The sequence below is a fragment of the Alligator mississippiensis genome, chromosome 2, assembly GCF_030867095.1.
Source record: "Alligator mississippiensis isolate rAllMis1 chromosome 2, rAllMis1, whole genome shotgun sequence".
In the NCBI taxonomy this organism is placed as follows: domain Eukaryota; kingdom Metazoa; phylum Chordata; order Crocodylia; family Alligatoridae; genus Alligator; species Alligator mississippiensis.
In genome coordinates, this window is record NC_081825.1 from 145,338,283 (window position 1) to 145,359,089 (window position 20,807).

The 20,807-nt window shown below is 46.9% G+C and overlaps 1 long non-coding RNA gene across 1 annotated transcript in view; it reads right to left on the reverse strand.

Moving 5' to 3' along the window:
- LOC132248604 (uncharacterized) overlaps nucleotides 1-3,450 on the reverse strand; it is a 41,462-nt gene extending 38,012 nt beyond the window's left edge. Inside the window, exon 1 of the long non-coding RNA XR_009459891.1 lies at nucleotides 2-3,450. This is a non-coding gene — a long non-coding RNA (uncharacterized LOC132248604). The remainder of the gene's footprint in view (nucleotide 1) is intronic.
- Nucleotides 3,451-20,807: the final 17,357 nt, after the last annotated feature.

Genomic DNA, 20,807 nt, shown 5'->3' on the forward strand with positions numbered 1-20,807 from the left:
CCTCCAGATGATATCAGCAGCCCTCCAGCCAGGTGATGTTGTTGCTACTCGGCTCCAGCATCAGAACTGCCCTGTTTATATGGGCAGCCCTGAATCTAAAATGGCTGCCCTAATCAGGCACCTGTCAGCTGCTGCTTTCTGACCCTTAAAGTGGCAGGCACAACCAGTGCCCTACCACAGTCTTGCACCTGGAAGCTGGAGAAAGAAAATGCTAGAGATGTATTTAGTTCAAAACCCAGGAAAAAAATTACATAGTAAAGGGGCTGGGGAATACATGACCCCCTAATTTGTAAACCTTAACAATCTTTTAATATTCATTCTTTTTTAAGGGTATGAATTTTTCCATTAGTATTTTTCTTTGTTATGTTATTGTGATCTTATTAATTAGTATTTCCAGGGCATAACATTTCAGACTCTCAATGTGTTTTATAATTAATTAGCTCAAGATAATAAGTACCCTTTGGAGATTATTACTGCATTTTTACAGGTAGGTAAATTGAGGCAGAGATTCTACAAAGATACACTCCAGGATCCCCACAATAATCAGTGGGAACTAATCACAATGCATGAAGATAAGGGCATGGGCAAGCCTTTGCAGGATATGGTCCAAGGTGACTTACAACGGTCAGTATTAGTCAGAGGCAGAGACTCTCTCCTGCTCTGGCCACATGTCATGTTGTGTGGTAAAGTTTTATTGTATCGACTTCATGTATTAGCTAGACTAGAGGCCAGCAACCTTTGGGAGCCATGGGCTGAAAGAACCTGGATTGTGTCCATGCTAGGGCAGTGTTTCAACCTGGCTTCTGCTTTGTTTTTTTCCTGTTGCCATTTCTTCCCCCTCCTCAGCTGGGGCATGGGTGCAGCTTCTTGCTGTGTGGGTCCAGTTTGGGTGTGGGCAAAGCCCCCCTCCATCCCCCCACTGCTAGACTGTTACCAAACTTTTGCCACCAAAGCCCTCCCCAGTTCTGTGGGCTGGATCCAGTAGCTCTGTGGACTATATGCTGCTTGAGCTAAAACTAGCATGAACAAAAATACAGTCAGTTCAAGTTACAGTGAAAAGGGTTTAAGTAAGAGTTAATACACAGTATAAGACATCATAACCATGCTACTGACATGGGCAGCATGTATTCTAGATGCCTACAAGCCCATCAGTAGCAGTTGGTACATATAATAGTGTGTTCTGCAAGTATGAAGGAAAAGGCTATTTCTTCCAGGTTACCCCATCATTTGTAAATAAATAAAATGCCCTTTAAGAATGATTCTATGATTTTTAAACAGCTAAAGAGATTGGAGGTATTTCCAAGGTTTAGTCTACACTACAGGCCTTGTGTGGCTATAGCAATGGTGGCAGTGATATGGTGGTAAAGCCCCTTAAGTCAATGTACCACTACTAGCAGAAGAAATTTTCTCACTGCCAGAATTGAATCAATTTCCTGGAATGGCAGAAGCTCTGCTGCCAGAACTGTATCCACCCTGAGGGGAAGGAGGGGAGGGGCTGGCTGGCACAGGTAGGTCAGCTAGAGGGTGTGATCTTTTTACACCTCTGCTTGCCAAAGCAAAGCAGCACTTCGTAATGTAGAGAAGAGACTCAGGAATGATGTAGCACTTTGGCACCTCTCTCCATTCCCTATAAGTAGTGGACACTATAACATGCAAAACTGTCATAAACATGGGAATCTTCCAATCTACCTGACCAAAGGCCAAAAACACTTTCATGCCTGTAACATGAGAAAAATTGGCCAAGAGCTCCAAAGTCACAACTTTACAGTTAAATTCTACAGATGTTAGCAAAAGCAAAATAAACCATTCTCTGTTGAACTGTGAAGTCATGCGAGTACACTGTGAAAAAAGGATCAAATCGAGATGGCCACATTATAGGACTCCTCAGAATTAACATGTGCAAAGCTAACAAAAAACATGGCCCCCTTAACCAGTGATGGGTGAACATAAAAGTGTTCAGAGATTCAGCTCCTAATCTGAAGTTTTCATTTCACCCTCCAAAACTGTATTATCTGGTAAACTGATTTGCAAGAAAAATGTGCAGCACATTGCAAGTGCCACTGAAGAAGTTCTTGGGTCTATTTGAGCCCTTGCATCTTTCTGGAATCAGGAAGGACAAATGAGTATATTTTTCCTTTAGAGTTTACCTAATTTCTTTGGGCCTGGCTGCCTAACTACTCCCAGCTGACCCCAGTTGCCTGCATGGGCAGACAACTGCAGCTCTTCAGAGCCCAGCAGATTACACAACAGGAAGGATAATTCTCTGTTTCACCTTGGGCTTCTCACCCCTTGTTTTTAGTTTCCTTGCTCCTACCTTTGATTCCTAGTTCCCCAGTCACAGGGTTCTGCCTGATTGTTCCTAGTGTCCTAGGTCCTGCTTGTTTGTTTTTGGTTTCCTGTTTCCTGGATCTGGCCTGTTGGCTTCCTGGGATCATGCTCATTTCTCCCCATTGGCCCCTTGTGCTCCAGACTCTAGCCCAGTCCTCTGATTGCCGGCTCCTGCCTCATGGCTTAACCTTGACCCATGTCCTGATCCCATACAGCTATAGCAGCCTGCTCAAGACCCCCTACCTAGCAACCCCAGCCTGGACTCCTGCCTCCTAAACTTGGCTGATGGTTCTATCCAGGGTGAGGGCCTAAATCCGGGTTCTTTACTGAACTTGGTCTCCTGACCTGCCTGGCTAAGTATAGACAGTCAAAAAGCCCAAGGCTGAACTGATTCAATCGTTAAAGGTTAGTTTAAGCTGTGTAGATTGAACTAATAAGGAAGTGAACTGACATTCATTTTTGATTGTGGAAATATAGGTAGATGCCTGCAGTGACCTGGGTCAGAAGCTGGGCAGTTTTAAAGCATGCCTCCCTACTCAGCTGGAGCAGACAGCTTGGGCTAAGTCTAGCCCCCTGAACCTGCAAGGGGAGGTGTGACGAGGGACTGGTCATAAGTCAAATACTTACCACAGGGAAAAAGACCAAGCAGAGCAAAGAGGAGAAGATAGTGGGAAAACAAAGCTTCTGGAGCAGTTGCTCCTTTAAGATAGAAAAAATTCCCAGGAGAGGCAGCGCAGCACGCGGAGAGAATCAAAAGCGAGATACGACTCTGAAGAAAAAAAAAATGGAAAAGACTGCTGGGAACAGAGAATCCCTAGAACCAGACCTGAGTGGAAGAGAAGACTCAACCAGATACCATTAAGCTGGGAAGTCACTGGTAAAGTAAGTTCATCTTTTTTTTTTTTTTTTTTAAAGAAGAAAAAAAATACTCTGCAGGGGAAAGGATCATCAGCCAAAGCTGTGAGGAGAGAACAGTGGCTGTTCTTCAGGTCGCAGCGAAAGTTGATTTATTGTTTCCTCTGTGTGTGTGTGTGTGTGTGAGCTGAACCAACTGGGCTCTAGGGGGGTTGAGAAGAGAAGGAGCCTGAGGGACGGCTACTCCCTCACTCTTAAAAACAAAACAAAACAAAAATGGAAGTATCCCCAGGAATCTAGTGAGACCAGATCTCACCTGGAGATAGAGGAGATTTCAAGAAAAAGACAGATATGAAACAGAAAAAGTATCCTGGCCACGTTTGAACAGTTCAGTTACCTTTACCCTAAATTGTATATCATCTGAGACTAGATCCAACTAAATAATTCTAAGGAAAAATTAAGAGTTACATGCAATGATGGGAAATAACCACAGTTTGTTTGACTGTGAGCTAGTTATAGATGTAAAAAAAATAAATTGTAGAAACAATAAAGAAAATTATATAATGCAAATAAGACTCCGATTCAATCGATGATGTGATTTTTGGGTGTCATCTGAGAGAGGTTATAACCCAAATAAATCTCTATGTAGATTGCCAGTGTCTGACTGCAGAAAAGAAATTTAAGTAACACCTCCTGACTAATAACATCCAAATTAATCAAGGCATGGCAGGCAAGAGTCCAAATATACCGCAGGAGTCCCAAGACTAGGCAATTTGAGAAATAAGGGCTAAAATAAGACCTCAGACGTAAGTGGTACCATCACAGGAGATTTGTGGGAAGATACAAAGCATCCTGGGATGCTGGGAAACCATGAGTTAACTTGAATCTGGAGGGGATCTGGGACAGAAGTTCAATAAACTGATTTTCCCTAAACAGTTAAGCCTGATGCTACATCCATCCTGGTTTATTTTAAATTGGTTTTGGCCTTTTGAAAGCAGTTTATGTGCAATTAACTTCTGTTGCGTTATAGATTTAAACTGGTTTCCAATCACTTACACTGGTTTGTGCGTAACTTCTACCCCTAGCCCCTGTCCCCGATTCCCTGCCTTCAGTCTGGACTCTTCCTCCCCAGACCTTGTCTGTTCCTGATCACACGGGCTGAGATCCTCTAGGGTCCACATTCCAGCTGTGCCTGACACTCAGTTTGTATGACAAGCTGCTAATCTGTTTGACCAGCATGGATCACAGCTCCCAGGAAGGATCCTCTGCATCAGATAACAGCCACAGTTCCAGGCAATACTGAACCAAGAGATAAACCAGGAGTTCCTTCTAAGCCTGTTGAAAACAGAGCAGCAAGTTGTAAAATATTGCAAGCTCATATTTACAGCCAACAAATAGGGAATTCTCCTTCAATACATACCTATATGCATTTCTCTCTCTCTCTCTCCCCCCTCCTGCTAGTTAACTGTTCTGCTTCTACCTTTGTTTGTCCTATCCCCGTGTGGCCAATGACACTCATATCTTCCTGACAGTTGACTTCCTGTGCATTTGTCCAACCCAATGGCTAAGTAGCTCCCATCTCATCAGTGAGTAAATGTGCTACAAACACAGAACAGCATTCCCTTTCCATCCCCTATTATCTCTCAGCAGGCGCAGTACAGCAGAAGCACAGCCTTAACCGATGATTTATAAGACCATTACAATTTAAAAACGATCTACCATCAGCCTTATATAGGCAATATTTGTATTAAATAAATATATCAGTGGATTCCTTGCTCAGGGAAACTTCCCTGTAAGTGTAATTGCAGTTCAAGCATTTCAAGCCCAGAAGCAGAACCATCTACACTAAAAAATGTACAGTTCCCTCAGCCAAGCAGAGCATATGATCAGCTCCCAAAAAACTGAGGTACACCCTGCAACAGGTTGGCACTTCATCCTTCCCTTTAATCCCTATTCTGTCTCTCTGTCATTAGGCATTTATTTCATTCAGTTCTCCTGAGTCTCCATCTAGTTGTCTATATCTTTCACTCCAGAGTAACCCAAGAATCCCCCCACCAGTTCTCTCCTGCTACTCCATCATAGTAGCGATCAATGCTTATCTTTGTAATCAATGGCAGATTAATACTGGTAGCTGGTAGTCAGCATTAGGACTAAACCTTGGATTAAATATGCCCTGGACACAAGGCATTTTACTAGTCAATATGCTTCAAAATCCTCAGAGAAAAGGTGCTACAGAAGTCCATATTACTACTATTGCTAAAGAAATACTCAAATTCTGCTGGTAGCCATAGTGGCATCTGATGGAGTTCTGCAGTCATGTATATCTACCATGCTTTATACTCCCTTTATTATGCAATAGAGGCCTTGAGGCCCTGCCTCAGATCAGGGGCCTGATTGTGATGGGCATGGTGCAGAAACACACTGGGAGAGATGTCTCTGCCTCAGAGGGCTTACACTGGCTAAATAGGTGAAAGAGTGGGGAAAGAAAGACAGCTTGCCTGTGGTCACACAACAGGTCAAATACTAACAAAAGGATGCTGGTCTCCTCATTCCTAGATCACTGCCTTATCCTCAGTCCCAACACATACCACACCCCACTCCACTTTCTGATGCAATTGCTTTCCAAAATGCTTCATTGGAAATGTTCAGCCAGATTAACACAGCCACAAGGAGTCTCCAAAATTTAAACCAGCCTTGCAGAGTTCTGCTCAGTCCAGGCAAGAAATTCTGTAAAATAATGGCTGAGAGGCAAGAATCTTTTATTGGACCAACTGTATAGCTGGGTGGAAATTAGACAAGCTTTCAGGCACCACTGTACCCTTTCTCACATTTCAGAGAGAAGCAGACACAGCAGAGGTAAATAACAGATGGAACAAGGGCATGTGTAAAGCTTTGTATCTAAATAAAAACAGGATATAAGAAATAATATCAGGTAGCTAAGAGTGGTGCTGTAGAAACCTACTAAGAGGAAAGGTAAGACTGTTCAAGAAGGTTGTTAATATTCATCAGAACAGCTAGCCCAGTGGTTCCCAACCTTTTTTTCTGTGACTTGCAGCTGTGGCAGTGGCCGGGGGTGGGGACAGGGGAGCTCCCAGCATGCAGCATGCCTCATCTTTTATGTGCAACGCCGCTAGCATTGCCCCCGTGACCCTCATTTGGGTCATGACCCAAAGTTAGGAACCGCTGAGCTAGCCAAAGGGGTTTAAATGAAAGCCAGAATCCATAGAAATTGAAGGGATGTACAGTTTAGTGTGTTACCAGCACCCACACAAACATAGATTGAACTCTTCTGTCTATGTGAATGCATCTGTTTTATATGGGACAGTAGGGCTTTAACTCTCGCTTCACACTAGTAAAATGATTCACTTTGCAGGAGTTACTTTTGATCAACCTGGTTTCAGAGACAGGAGCCAGACTGTGAAAGTGGCCCAGTGTGGCTCAGGACCATCACTATCTGGAAGTCTAGTCCCCGAGAAAAAATACAAATGTGTACTAATCCCCTACTTTTGCAGCAGTGGTTTAAACAAGACAAATTGGGTTCAAGAAGTGAGTTTGTTAAGTGGGCCTCCATAGCCTGATAATAAGGGTACATCCGCCCTGCCTGAGGACTGCAGTAGGTCGTGCCACTGAACACCCATTCCTCATGTTTCATATTGAAATGGATTTGATGGAGCTACCATTAGGCATATATCAATAAACTTTGCTCTCTCAGGCTGTTTTAAGGTAGACAAATACAACTGGACTTGTCACCTGGAAAGCTGAGAGGCTAAACATGGAGGCCAGATGCATGGGGCAGGGGGAAGGCAGGACACTGGGAAGTAAATGACAGCTGTTAAAATTAAAATCTCCCACAGACAAACCATCCAACAACAGTGACTTTCAAATGCAACTAACCTAGGCAAGATTTCAATTAATGACATAGAAGCAAAGGCTGTGTGGCCCATTCTAACTCTATTCCTTCCCCCTATCAATTCACTCACTTCTTTGATATAGGATATGGTTCACTGTAGCCATATCTGCTATGCTAATGTGAAGTATCATGCAGTAATACAATGTGACACAATGAGGTGGGGAAAGAGATTTTTCAGGGCAGGCAACTTCCAACATGGATTTTTTCAATGCTCAAAAATGTTTCGTATTGTGACTCTGCCATCTATTCACATGAAATGCATCTGACTGGAATATTTTCAAGTAGCCAGAATCAATGTAGGCTGCAAAATGAATGTGAGGTGTGGTGGGGGGAAGGGGTTTAAGAACTGGATTTGTCAGTTGTTTCGGAAAGTTGACAATCCCTGGCCAGAACTTCTTTAATTCAATCACAACAGATTGGCAACTGGGTCTGTGGTTATCTGAGTCACTGCACACAACACACTAATCTGTAAAGCAGCAGCCCTGGGAAGCTTATGGTCTAACACACCATTTCCTCTGCAGGGCTGTAGCACTATGTGCCCAGAAGAAATCTATGTAATGTTATCTCCTGCTGCTAATTCCAGTGCTTTCTTCCTAACACAGAAGCCAGGCCTCTTTCCCTCTCCCTCCTCTCCAGGATAATACAATTAATGCCCTCCTATTCAATATTATTTGCAGAAGGTGATGAGCTAAGCCCTCCCACAGAGAATGCTTTTTCCCAGAACTGGCAAATACTCTAACCAAAGAACAATTCCCCTGAGACGAATGTGTGTTGACTCTCATCATGCCCCTGACGAGGTCCTGGCTTTCTGTGATTATTAAGGCACAAGAATTGGCACTGTTTAGGATTTCAAATGCTAGTGCTCACATCTGGGTGAATTTTAAACTAGCCCACAGGAGGAATTACATACTGGAACATAGTGGGTTATTCCACACCTGTCCTTTTCATACACATTCCTGAAGCCAGAGGTGTAACTTAAGGTTTCTGCCCTTGGAAACAGTGACACACCTGGCAGGGGCTGTGACTGGGCTGGTATTTTATCACCCCCACTCCCCCTCCCCCAGAAGTTAGCACCTGGGGCTGGTTCCTACTTACCCCTCTTACCCTAGTAACTATGAGTTAACCAAAGTCAATTAATACATTTTTGTGCCTGACAACTTCACCAGTCAAAGAAATCTTTGTGGTGCTCCCTAGTCCATGATAGCAGACACACTAGTGGTGGCCCTAACCTCCCTGTGAGCGCTCTCTCTGAGCCTTGCCATGCTAACTTTTGTCTCAAGTATGCTATTCCTATCAATCATAATGCCATTTACAGAGACCTTACAACCCTCTACAGGAGCAAAAATGTGTTACTTTTTCCAGTGAAACATCTCTGGTGTCAAAGACAACCCCAAGGGCTATTGGTGGAAACCATGTCTCCCAAAGCAGATGCAGAACATGTACAAACATAAGCATTGTTTTGCTAAGGGCCCTGGGCTAGGGACAGAAATTATACATAAACTGGTATAAGTGACCAGAAACTGGTTCAAATCTGTAACACAACAGAAGTTCAGTGCACATAAGTCACTTACAGAATGGCTGAAACAGGTTTAATACAAACGTGGATGGCTGTAGTATCAGACTTAACTGATTTAGGTTAAAAAGTTTTATTGAATTTCTGCCTGAGATCCTCTCCCAATTCAAGTTTACTCACAGTCCTCCAGCATCCCAGGATGCTTTGCACCTCCCCTGCAAAGCCCCCCTTTACAGAGTGGGCAGGCTAACCTTGGCACTAGCTATCTGCTCCAGCCAAGCAGGGATATGCTGTAGTGCCCCTCAGCTTCTGGCCTGGGTCACTATAGGCATGTGACTGCATTTCTGGACTCAAAAGTGAATGTCTGTTCACTTGCTTATTGGTTCAGTCTACACCAGTTAGACTAACCTGAGAAGATTGAATCAATTTAGCCTGGGGCTTTTTGACTATCTGTACTTAGTCCTGCTGACACAGCAAGCTGAGAAAAATATTTGGCAGCAACCAGCTACCCCAAAATCCATCCCACTCCCCTCCCCACCTTTTCCAAGTAGTAGAAAATGCTCCATTACCCCCCCCCCCAACTATTTAGCTCATTTAGGCCTACACACATGTGTATGTCCAGTAAGTTCAAGCCCTCCAACCCCCAACTCAGGCTCCCTGGGTACCCTCACTCTTATCTCACCTGCCATACCTGGATGTATTTCACTGCTTTGTAAAAGGGAGGCTGCCCTAGGATCCCAGAGTGAGCCCTCACTTGCACTCTTGCCAGCAGGTCCCTTCCAGACCCTGCAGAATCCAGTCCTGCCCCTCAATCACTAAGTGAGCTCTCTTGGCCCATCCATGCCCCAGAGCACCTATTACCTTAAGGGTTATTTGTGGCCTCCTTCCACCCCTACAGCCAGACCCATGCCTCATATAAGTTACCAGTTACCACTTCAGGCCTCCTCAGGCCTACACACCCTTGTTGGGGCTTCAGCCTTCCTGGCTTTGGCCCAAGTTATCTGGCTGGGTCCCTCTTAGCTTAGGTCCACTGCACTGGACCTGGCTTCTGGGCTTCAGTCCCTATCTCACCCTTCAAGGGCTCTTGTTGCAAAGCCCAGGGGCCCAATCCCAGCATGTGGGGCCAAGTAAAGGTGGCACAGGGCCCTGAGGCCCCAACTCTAGCATGAGGAGCTGGGCAGAGGTGGCACTGGGCCCTGGGGCCTGATCCTGGTATTTGGGGGTGTCATGGGGCCCAGTCTGAATACATGATGTCTGATTCAGCCTACAAACTAGCCCTATGCCATTTATCTGGCTCACAGGCCACAAGCATTGAGTGTCACTGGTCTACAGGGAAAAGAATGGCCTCTGGGTGACATGCAGGATGGCCTGTGTAAGGAAGATATCACTGTCTGGTAGTGATCTGTGCTAAGAGCTGCTCCTCATGTAGTCTCTCACAGCCTGTATAATGAGCCCTACAGCCCACTATCAGCCTTTATCCCTATTTTGTTTACCGCCCTCAACTCTTTATTTATTTCTCATTTTCAGCACTAGAGGGCACCATTTGTCTAGTTACTGTCATATCTGCATCAACAACTTCATGGGAAAAATGAAACAACCGCCAACTAAATTGATTTGCAGGGTTAGGCAAGGGGTCAGAGGATAGAGAAGAAGGTCCTACCTCTATGACCAAAACAGAAAGCTTGGACAGACACCAATTTCCTTTCATCTTTGGAGATAAGCATATTCCAGGCTAGGTAGATCCCAGCCCAGAATCAGTGCAGTTAATGCACTGTATATTGCAATTCATCTCACTTTTCATAATTTCAGCGCTCTGTGAGAACATTTATATATGTATAAAAAAAAAAAAAATCTTTCTGAGAAAAATAAGTAACAGTATCCAGGACTACTGCTCCCCTGCTCCAGTAATACCAATGACAAGAGAGAGCACCTTGTACTAAGATACTTGATAGGTTGTTAGAGTAAATAGAAGACATTACTTTCCAACATTTTGATGGTGAAATTCACATTATGCAGGGCAACAGCTTGTAGGGAAGGAATACTGTGGGTATGGCTACACATTAAATTAATTTGACTCAATAAACTTTGGCGCAGCTCACAGTGTTTACATATATGCCCAGGACTGCAGCATGTTGAGTGCATGTTGAGTGGGACGGTGCAGCCCCAGCTGGCAGTGGGCCCTGGGGGTCATCCTGCCAGCCTGGGGCTGCTCTGACCCAGCTCAACATGCTGCAGAGGGGCTGTCTGGGGCATGAAGGTGCTCCAATGCGGGCCTAGCCAAGCAGGGAGCCCTGCACTGTAGCATTCTCATGACCCAGCCAGGCCCATTCAGCAGCTACACATGCACTGTGGCAGAGTAAATAGCTCTGCCATAGGATAGTACTTGTGTTGGACAGTACCTTCCTATAGCAAAATTAATTAATTTATTCCGACTTAATAGCACTGTACATATAGACGCTGACGCTTTACTGCAGAGCTAATTAGTAATTTCTGCCATAAAATTCTCATGTAGATGCACCCCATATGTACTAAATGGGCATATGTACTAAAGTCTATTTTAAATCAAAATAGGGCCAGAGTAGCAGTGTGTCGGGGCCGAGGGGCTGTGGCCAGCAGCCCAGGCACGTGGGCCGGGGAAGTCGGCACAGCAGACTAGAATTAGGCACTGACGCGTAGAGGTTGATTAAAGATTATTTTACTTACACCGTAGATGGTCACGGTGCAGGCAGGAAAACTTGCTTGGTTACAGTTGTAGATAGAAGAAAACTCGAACAATGAGAGCTCTCTAAACCGATACGAGAGTCCGTGCTGTGACTCTCAACAAGCGCGCAGGGCAGGGGTACATCAGGGATCGTCTGGTGACGGGGAGAGACTCTTGATGGCTGATCAAACCACCAGTCGGTCCGAGATTTACGTAGAAATCCACGAGGTAATCGTGGACTCCTTGCCAGAATTCTCTTGGATTTCTCCCGGAATTCTCGGAATCGGGGTTCTCAGGATCCTCCTGAGATTCTCGGAGATCTCCGACTTGTGCGGAAACTGCTCAAGCCTCTTATACTGCTAGCAAGCCAATCGCTAGCCGCCACGTGGGAATAATTTAGAAACAGCCAATAACGGGGAACAAATTTGCATGCGAGTGGCAGGAACTCCTTTGCACCAGGGTTTTCTCTCTGCAGCTGAGAATTGCACTGTGCAAAGAAAGCTCCAGCTGGCGGGAAGTAATTCTGCAGTGCCGAAGCGCACACACAATCATTGGGTCATGACATCTCCCCTTGCTGAAGGCACAGCTGAATTATACCACATGCTCGTTACTTGGGTCGTCGAAATCTCTCACAACTGGTTGTTGAACTAAACGGGTAAACACAAAATTAGCTAACATAAAAAGTTCGTTCTCCAGGGATCGAATTAAATAATAGCCGGCACATACACATGCACACATAAGCAGATTCATAACAAAAAACTGCACGATTAGGGCTTCAGTGGGTGTCACGGCGAAGGCGCGTGCCAAGCCCTCACTTTTGCCGATGATGTTGTCCCTCTGTCTCTCGGGGCTTCTCTCCGCCACGCGCTCTGAGTCCTGAACCTGTAAACAAAACTCTCAGAAAATAAGTTAACGTATATCAAAATATTTACAAAAACCCGCACACAATAGGGCGGTTAGTTAAATGCACTACCACTTCCCCAAAATATATAATACAGGTGTTTAAACACGGCTAGAGTGCAGCCGACTCCCTCTTGCACGATCAACTAGATGAAATCGTCGAGGAGCCGTCATCTAGCTCTTCCAAATAATGAAAACCCAACTCATATGCCAATCGCCATTGGCCTGCGTCTCCCAAAATCCGAAGTTGCCGTTTACTGAGTCCAGAACGCTGTAGGAGGAATCCAAACATGAATCGCTCCTCTGGTGTTCTCTGTGGCAATGGTGGAAGATCGGATTCGTGATGTCTTGTGCCTTGAGCCTCGGTTGGGTGTCGATGTTCCCGATCGCTGGATATTCTTGGCTCCATCAGGATACGCAGTCGTGACAACTGACGAAGAAGATTACTCACGGGTTGGGTTAAGCAGAATCCGGAGGACAATGATGTTCTTTCATCCATAAACCTCAAGACAACTATCTATGCTGTGGATGGTCACTGGAACGGTTCCAGGGTTTCGTAGATGACGGTGAGGCCATGGTCTTATTTGCTGAAGTGGTGTCGGTCCCAATGTACATGTTCTGGGGTTCCAGGCACAGTATGATACTCCGATGATCGCTAGCATATGTTGCTCTGTGCCGGTACGTTCTGGCCGTCCGTCATGCCATGCGTGGGATTTCTGGTTTATCTGTCCTGCAACAAGCGCTGGGAGTGGGATGGGCCAGTGAGCGTTAAACGTCACCATGTTGATGTCAGTGACATGTCCTCTACTCCACGAAGCTTGTCTGACCAAGAAGCTTGCTTCTTCCTGGTTCAGCAGGAAGGACCCAAGTTCTACAACCAGACGTCCCAACCATACAGCTAGAGTTTCTTCAGGTTGGATTCTTGATTCTCTGCACAACTCCTGTAGTTCAGTTCTAGTGCGAGCATAATAGGTAGTAGCGCAAATTGTACCCTGCAGATTGATGACTCGACTGGTTGTTGCTACAGGTTGAGGCGTTGCTGCTGTGGAAGTCATTGCTGTTATTGCTTCTGGCAGGAGGGGCGGATGCACTCCTCCGCTCGATTCTCCCTTCCGTCAGCAAGAAGGCGTGGTCGCCGGAAACGACGCTGCGTCGGTGGGCAGGGTCGCCGGCCGAACTCTCGCGGGTTCCTCCGAAGCTCCACCCTTCTCTTCCGGTTCTTCCACGTGGTCTCCCTCTTGCTCGGTGCCATCTTGGAGTGGCGTCTCAAGATTTTCTTTCGCAGCCGCCTTTTTGACCGCTTGAACAGCCATGCGCAGCTGGGCTCTTAAACTTGCATTTTGCTGCATTAAATCAGTTACAGTACGAAATGTTGCAGTTAACATTCTCCCCTTGTCGCATTTCAGGGCCACCCTCTCATCTGCGGCGCGTTCCTCTGTCTCCAGATCCTCGCGGAGCCCAGATGGGAGCTCGCGACCCCTCAATCTAGACGCCACCATAAAGGGGGTGAACCGGTCGATCGGCACCGGTTCTTCACTCTCCCGAGCACATCTTAGGCAACGGGCACACTCCTGGGTGAGGGTTGGGTTTACCGCGCCTGCCGGGTTGACTCTGGCGAGGGACACAGTGTTGAGGGGCCTAAACAGGACCCGTTCATTATTCATTATACACCCAAATGCCGTGGGGTGAAGATACACTTCCCTCTCTCTTGGGGCTCCGTCTTCGGAAGCTCCCTCTTCTGCCTTCAGCGAAAGGTGCCCGCTGATAAAACTTTCACCCGTTCCACCCGCCTGGTGGTAAGCGATATGCGCCTCCAGTTCCACGACGCTTGCTACGTCGCGTTTCCCACTTCACCAAGGGCAGTTCTCAACTAATTCTAGTTCTATCATGCTTTCCCCATATCCCATCCTCGTCGCCATGTCGGGGCCGAGGGGCTGTGGCCAGCAGCCCGGGCACGTGGGCCGGGGAAGTCGGCACGGCGGACTAGAATTAGGCAGCAACGCGTAGAGGTTGATTAAAGATTATTTTACTTACACCGTAGATGGTCGCGGTGCAGGCAGGAAAACTTGCTTGGTTACAGTTGTAGATAGAAGAAAAGAAGAAAACTCGAACGGTGAGAGCTCTCTAAACCGATATGAGAGTCCTTGCTGTGACTCTCAACGAGTGCGCAGGGCAGGGGTACGTCAGGGATCGTCCGGTGATGGGGAGAGAGACTCTTGATGGCTGATCAAACCACCAGTCGGTCCGAGATATATGTAGAAATCCACGAGGTAATCGTGGACTCCTTGCCAGAATTCTCTCGGATTTCTCCCGGAATTCTCGGAATCGGGGTTCTCAGGATCCTCCTGAGATTCTCGGAGATCTCCGACTTGGGCGGAAACTGCTCAAGCCTCTTATATGGCTAGCAAGCCAATAGCTAGCCGCCACGTGGGAATAATTTAGAAACAGCCAATAACGGGGAACAAATTTGCATGCGAGTGGCAGGAACTCCTTTGCACAAGGGTTTTCTCTCTGCAGCTGAGAATTGCACTGTGCAAAGAAAGCTCCAGATGGCGGGAAGTAATTCTGCAGTGCCGAGGCACACACACAATCATTGGGTCATGACACAGTGTAATGGGGGGCGGGGAGACAGCAAAAGTGCCAATTTAGAGGGGCCAACAGAATGACCTCTGCTTCAGATAGTCAAGGGCAACCTTTCAACTTCAGTAAGAGTCATGCTGTCCTTCAACTGCCACCGAATTTGTGCAGAAGCTTAGGAAAATGCAATACATTTTGCTTACAAGAATCTAATAGTACGGACCCCTGATAGAGCAACTTTCTTGGGTATGCTTTTTTCATGCAGTGCTATATTCAATCTGACAAAGCATTCTGTTTTAGTACCAACTGCTTGGCTTTCCTGAATAGCAAGCCCCCGCTACATATGCAGGTAAAGGCACAATGGGATCTAATGCATGGGTCACACAAGCACACATTGGATCCCATCATACCCTATTGCTGGTGCAGAGGGAGCCTCGGATCCTGGCTGTAAGCCCCACAGCTGACAGCACTCACAGCAGGGGCAGCATTCCCTGTGCTGCCCCTGCTGTAAGTCCCACAGCTGCCGTGGGCTGCAGGCCTTGCAGCGGGGCCTGTGCCAGGAATGCTCCCCCCACTGTGAGTCCTATCAGCTTCAAGGAAAACACTGTCACAACTACAAGCCTCACGAGGTGTGGGGCTTGCAGGGGTGGCAGTGTTCCCTATGCTGCCCCCACTGTAAGCCCTGCATCTTATGAGGCTCACAGGGGGCAGTGTTCTCCCTGATGTATCTGCTACAGCTGCAACTGCTGCCACCACTGCAAGTCTTGTCAGCTGTGGGGCTGGAAGTCCCTCAGTTGATGGGGCTCCCAACCACAGGGGAGCACTTGGCACGTGCAATTAATGGCATGATTAGAAGAAGCTATAAAGTTATTGTAGCTTATTGCTTGTTTTATCTCACCATTAACTGGTTGAACATGTAGTTGGGTCACAACTTAAGGCATGATTACCTGGTTAATCATGCCTTAAGTGTAACATGTGGTGGGACCCAGAAAGATCTGTATTTTGTTTGATAATCTTCTTACTGAAATGGTCTCCTTGTTCCCTTTACAGCCACTAGGTGGCCCTAATGCCCCTTTCTGAGCAAATAAGGCTGCCTTTGCATCATTTTTCAGACTTTCTCTCCTGCAGACTGTGTGTATAGTGCATGACTTGCAGGTCCCTGGGAACACTTGTAAAATTGTTTAGTTTATGTTGTCACATCTGCTGAATCAGCCAAAAGAGAACAATGGTGCAGTAAAACATGGAAATGAAACAGCAATACAGTTGGGAATGTTATTAGCAGCCCTTTGCTTTCCTTCTTTTCTGCACCCTTTTAAATGAAAGGTAAATGTTTAATTTTAAAGCTTAGTTCCTTGGGCTTGTGCCATTCATGAAGCTGTGGGATGGCACCTCTTCTGAATGCATACATGTAGTTTTGAGAGGCTTCATCAGTTACAGATTTTCATTTCATGGGAAACACTGAGCAACAGTTATAAATGCAAGCATTAATCATGGGTTGGTAATCCACAGAATCTTTGGCTCCAGCCCATGGATGTGGGGTTCTGGCAGCATTCAGCAGCTTCAGCTGCAGGCAGTCTTCCCATGCAATTGTAGGGAAATGAGTGGTGATAGTGGCCAGGTCCTAGCACTCACCTGCCTCCCACTCCGCTGGATCATTCCAGCTCTTAGCTGGAAAGGTTGCCGACCACTGGACATTATTATATAAGTTACTAGGAACCTGCAGAAGTACTTCTCCAAAAGTAAGGCCATTCAGAGCAGAAACTTGTTACTTTCTTGCCAAAGGTCATATTGTGTAGGTTTTCAGTTTAACAGCAATTTCCCTCCACTAATACAGCTCTTCTCATTGCCAAGTACAAGCCATGGACTGTACTGAATCTTTGGGATATGAAGGCTCACCCATAACAGAAGTGTACCTATTTGAAAAGCAATACTAAGACATTAAGGACTTCCAGTGGGTACAAGTTCTCTCTCCATTGACTTCCATGGGATCTATGACAATTTGTTTTAGACAAGGTTTTATTAGTGCTTTGCTAAAGAAAAAGAGAAGATTTCAGCATTCACATTGGTCTAATAAAAGATATTAGATTAATCCAAGGAACCTTGTCTACCAGCATTCACAAGGCATTTTTTGCCAAGTCAGGTCAAATTCACTGAACTTAACTGGCACAGTTTTGACTGGTACAAAGTTTTTGGGGTTGCAGATCCACAAAAGTGGCAGTGGGGTTGTATAGGGCTGTGCAAAATGACACCATTTTGTTTCGATTTCAGATACATTGTTTCAAAGGGAAAGTGTTTCATTTCACTGTTTTGAAGTACTGTTCCGTTTCATTTCGCCAAAACTGTTTCAACGCGTTTTAGATTCACCTATAGGCTATAATGGGGAATCACAAAAATGCCTATACGTTTGTCATTTCTTGCCAGATTTGGATGAAAATACCTGGAATGGCAGCCCCTTATGAGGCCATGAACATGAAGTCTGTCAAGTTTCAAGGAGATAGGTGCAGGGAAACTGCACCTCAAACTGTTCAGAGCAAAACTCATGACGTGTGTGTGTGTGTGTGTGTGTGTGTGTGTGTAAGGCAGAGTAGTATAAAAACAACAAGGATGCTAGCCCCTTCTGAGGCCATGAAGTCTGTCAAGTTTCAAGGAGGTAGGTGCAGGGGTTTCTGGGAAACAGCACTTTGTAATAGAGTAGGGTCCCAAGAGATGGCCGTGATACCCCTAGGGCCCTATGACTGCGCCAGCTCTGCCCTGAGGGCACCGTCCCTTATCACCTGCCATCATGTCTTGTTGGAAAAGATAATAGATAGGGAGGCTGCCCTCAAGCTTCAGCTCAGTCACAGTACTAATGGACCCCAGTAGGTTCTTGGACCCCTTGCTGGGATCCACGCAAAGTAGGTGTCTCACGGGGACACCCTCAACCTTATGGGCTAGATGTGTGGCTCCAACCACCCTTTACCATACCCCGTGCCCCACAAATAGTATAATTGATATCGTCCCTGTAATGAAGTCTCAGGATCACTCTACCTTCTATTGTCAATGGGCTTTCTATGCCCCTGTCACTGTGCCCTCACTGGTGCTGGGGCCTCTACATGATATGGTAGTGTGCCCCAGTGAAGCCTTCTCCTCCCTTACAGTCTCTGTCTGGTCCACCGCTTTAAATAACAACAGGTAAGCAGCACAGTAGCACTAGCATCTCAGGCAGCCAAACTGTCACAGAGCCTTTCTTTCCCTTCCTGCAGGAGCTTCTTCTCCAGCAGCTGCCAGAGAACTCTTCCTGCCAGCCCCAGCCCTGGGGCTTAGATGTGCCCAGGGCCCTGCCTCCTTCCGGTCAGCTGACCAGCGACAGGTTCTAGGGGTGTAGGTTGTAGCCATGTTGGTCTGAGAACATGGCGGACAAGGGTCTTTTGGTCAATTTCACGGGCCACCACCAGTACTCTGACCCCGCCAGACAAACCGCTGCCAGACCGGACCCAGAGGGGACCGCTTGAACCCCCCCCCCCCCCCCCGGCACCAGATGGACCTTCACTTTGAGAGGATTCTTCAGCAATGGGCAACTCTGCTCCACCTGAAGAGGACCCCTGTGATGAGACTGTATATGGATTGAGAGATTTTTTCTTCGAACCACTTCTTCCACCATTGCAGACCATTATAACGGGTTTGTATGTATCCATCTTCTTTTTCTCTCCGCGTCACAAACCCCCGCCCTCCCCTTCCCCTTCCCCCCACCCCCAGGCTTAGTTGGCTAACATTGTATCTCCAGTAACCTAGTTGCATTCCCCTCCTCACCCCCATCCCTCTATTGTTAGTCCCTCGCTCAGGCGCTATGTATTTCCCTACCGGCTTTTTCAACTTTTTTGGATTCACAATCCTAAACATTTACTATAGAAGTCAATCTTTCAGTAGACCAACTGAATAGTTGGAGAAATATATCTTAGCAAGCTTTTGGCTTGAAAACCCTTCATCATGCTGAGGAAGCACCTGCAGTTGGTGTGTGTGCTGTTCCTGGATGGAAGGAATAGTAAAGAAGCCAGAGGCTAGCATGCAATGCAGGCATCATGGGGTGAGGGACAGGCTGGGGTGGTGGGGAGGGGGGGGGGGAAAGGAGGATATAGCAGCGCAGGTAAAAGTGGAGAGGTACCTGGGGAGTAGGATGTTCAGCAGGTTGTAGCGTGTCAGAATTCCAATGTCTATATTAAGTCCATGAGTTTTTGTACCTAGGAGGTTGATGAAGTACAGTTCAGATACCTTTACAATATAATACAACTGCCCTGATGGAAAATATGTAGGAGGCACCAAGCAACAACCGCGCACCAGAATGAATACACACCAAAAATCTATCGGAGACAAGAACACCACCTGCCTCCAATCTCTCAGGCTGATCCTGAAAGGGAATTTACAAACCACTTTTCACAGACAAGCCTATGAACTTCACTTCATCAACCTCCTGGATACAAAAACTCATAGATTCAATATAGACATTGGAATTATGACACACTACAACCTGCCAGACATTTGACTCCCCAGGTACCTCACCACTTTTGCCTGCTACATTCTGCTTTCCTCCCTACCTCAGCCTGTCCCTCACCCCCTGATGCCTCCATTTCCATTTTCTCTGACTGGCTTTCTTGCCTGCATTGCATGCCAGCCTCTGGCTTCTTTACTATTCCTTCCATCCAGGAAGTGCACACACACCAGCTATAGATGCTTAAGCCTAATGAAGGGTTTTTCAACCTGAAAGCTTGCTAAAATATATTTTTCCAACTATTCAGTTGGTTTACAAAAAGATATCAGATTTGTTCACCCTAGAGCGGTGGGAGAAGGCTGCAAAAAGGGGGGGGGGGTGTTGCAAGGGCACATAGGCTACGGGGGGCACATGCCCTCCGCCAACAGGGCCAGTGCCCCCCGATGGCCGACACTGATGCTGTTAGCAGGGCTGGTGTCCCCCTGACAGGGCCGCTGCTGTCGGCGGCTTCTGAGGGTGTCCCCCCAGATTCAGGAGGCACCAGTCACTCATGCAAGGGCAAGCGAGATCACCCAGAGCATTGGGGAAATGCTTGCTGTGGATGACCAGCCCTTCTCCTTAGTTGAGTGGCCAGGGTTCAGGCAGCTCATGGCCCCATTGTATAAAGTGCCCACATGCACTACCTTCAGCAGGACAGTTGTGACCTCCCTGTATGAGGCATGCAGTGAGTACTTGAAGGAGCAGCTATGCAAGGTAGGTCTGCAGGTGACCTTACACTTCACCTCAGACATCTGGAGCAGCTGGGGTGGAGATCACGCCTACCTCTCCCTCACAGGGCACTAGTGTGACCAGTCAGGCCATCTGTGGGTGCTCCTTCAAGCTGAGGTGATGGATGAGTCCCACAAGGCGGAGATCATGGGGGCCACGAACCACATGGTGTACGGGTGGCTCGTTGGGCAGGGAGAGCTCACCTGCAGGTTCATGGTCACTGACAATGGGGCCAATATGGTGAAGGCCATCCGTGATGCCAACTTTGGCATCTTCTGTGTGGCTCCAAGCTGCACCTCATAGTGAGGGATGCCTTGGAAGGAGATAGGGCTGCCTGTGAGGGTGCTGTCACAACCAGTCACCTGATTTCAAAATGCAGGAAGCTGGTGGGCTACTTCCACTGCAGCATCAAGGGGGGCAAGATGCTATAGGACAAACAGACAGAGCTGAGCATCCCACAGTGCAAAATCATGCAGGATGTGGACACTCGGTGGAACTCCATATACCTGATGCTCGAAAGGCTGGTCAAGCAACAAGGCCATCCATAAGATGAGCTTGCATGCAGAAGATTGGGATCAGTGGCCCGCTTAAAGCTGAATGGGATACCATCTCCCAATTCTTGGTGGTTCTCAAGCCCTTCCTCAAGGCCACCTCAGCAGTGGCAATACCCTCCTGAGCCAGGTATCCCTGTAGGGAGGGAACTTGGAAACAAAATACACAAGTTCCAGGGGATCGATGTTTCTGGCTGAGGCAAGCCGCTGTCACCATAGGTGCAGGCACTGGTGAAGTG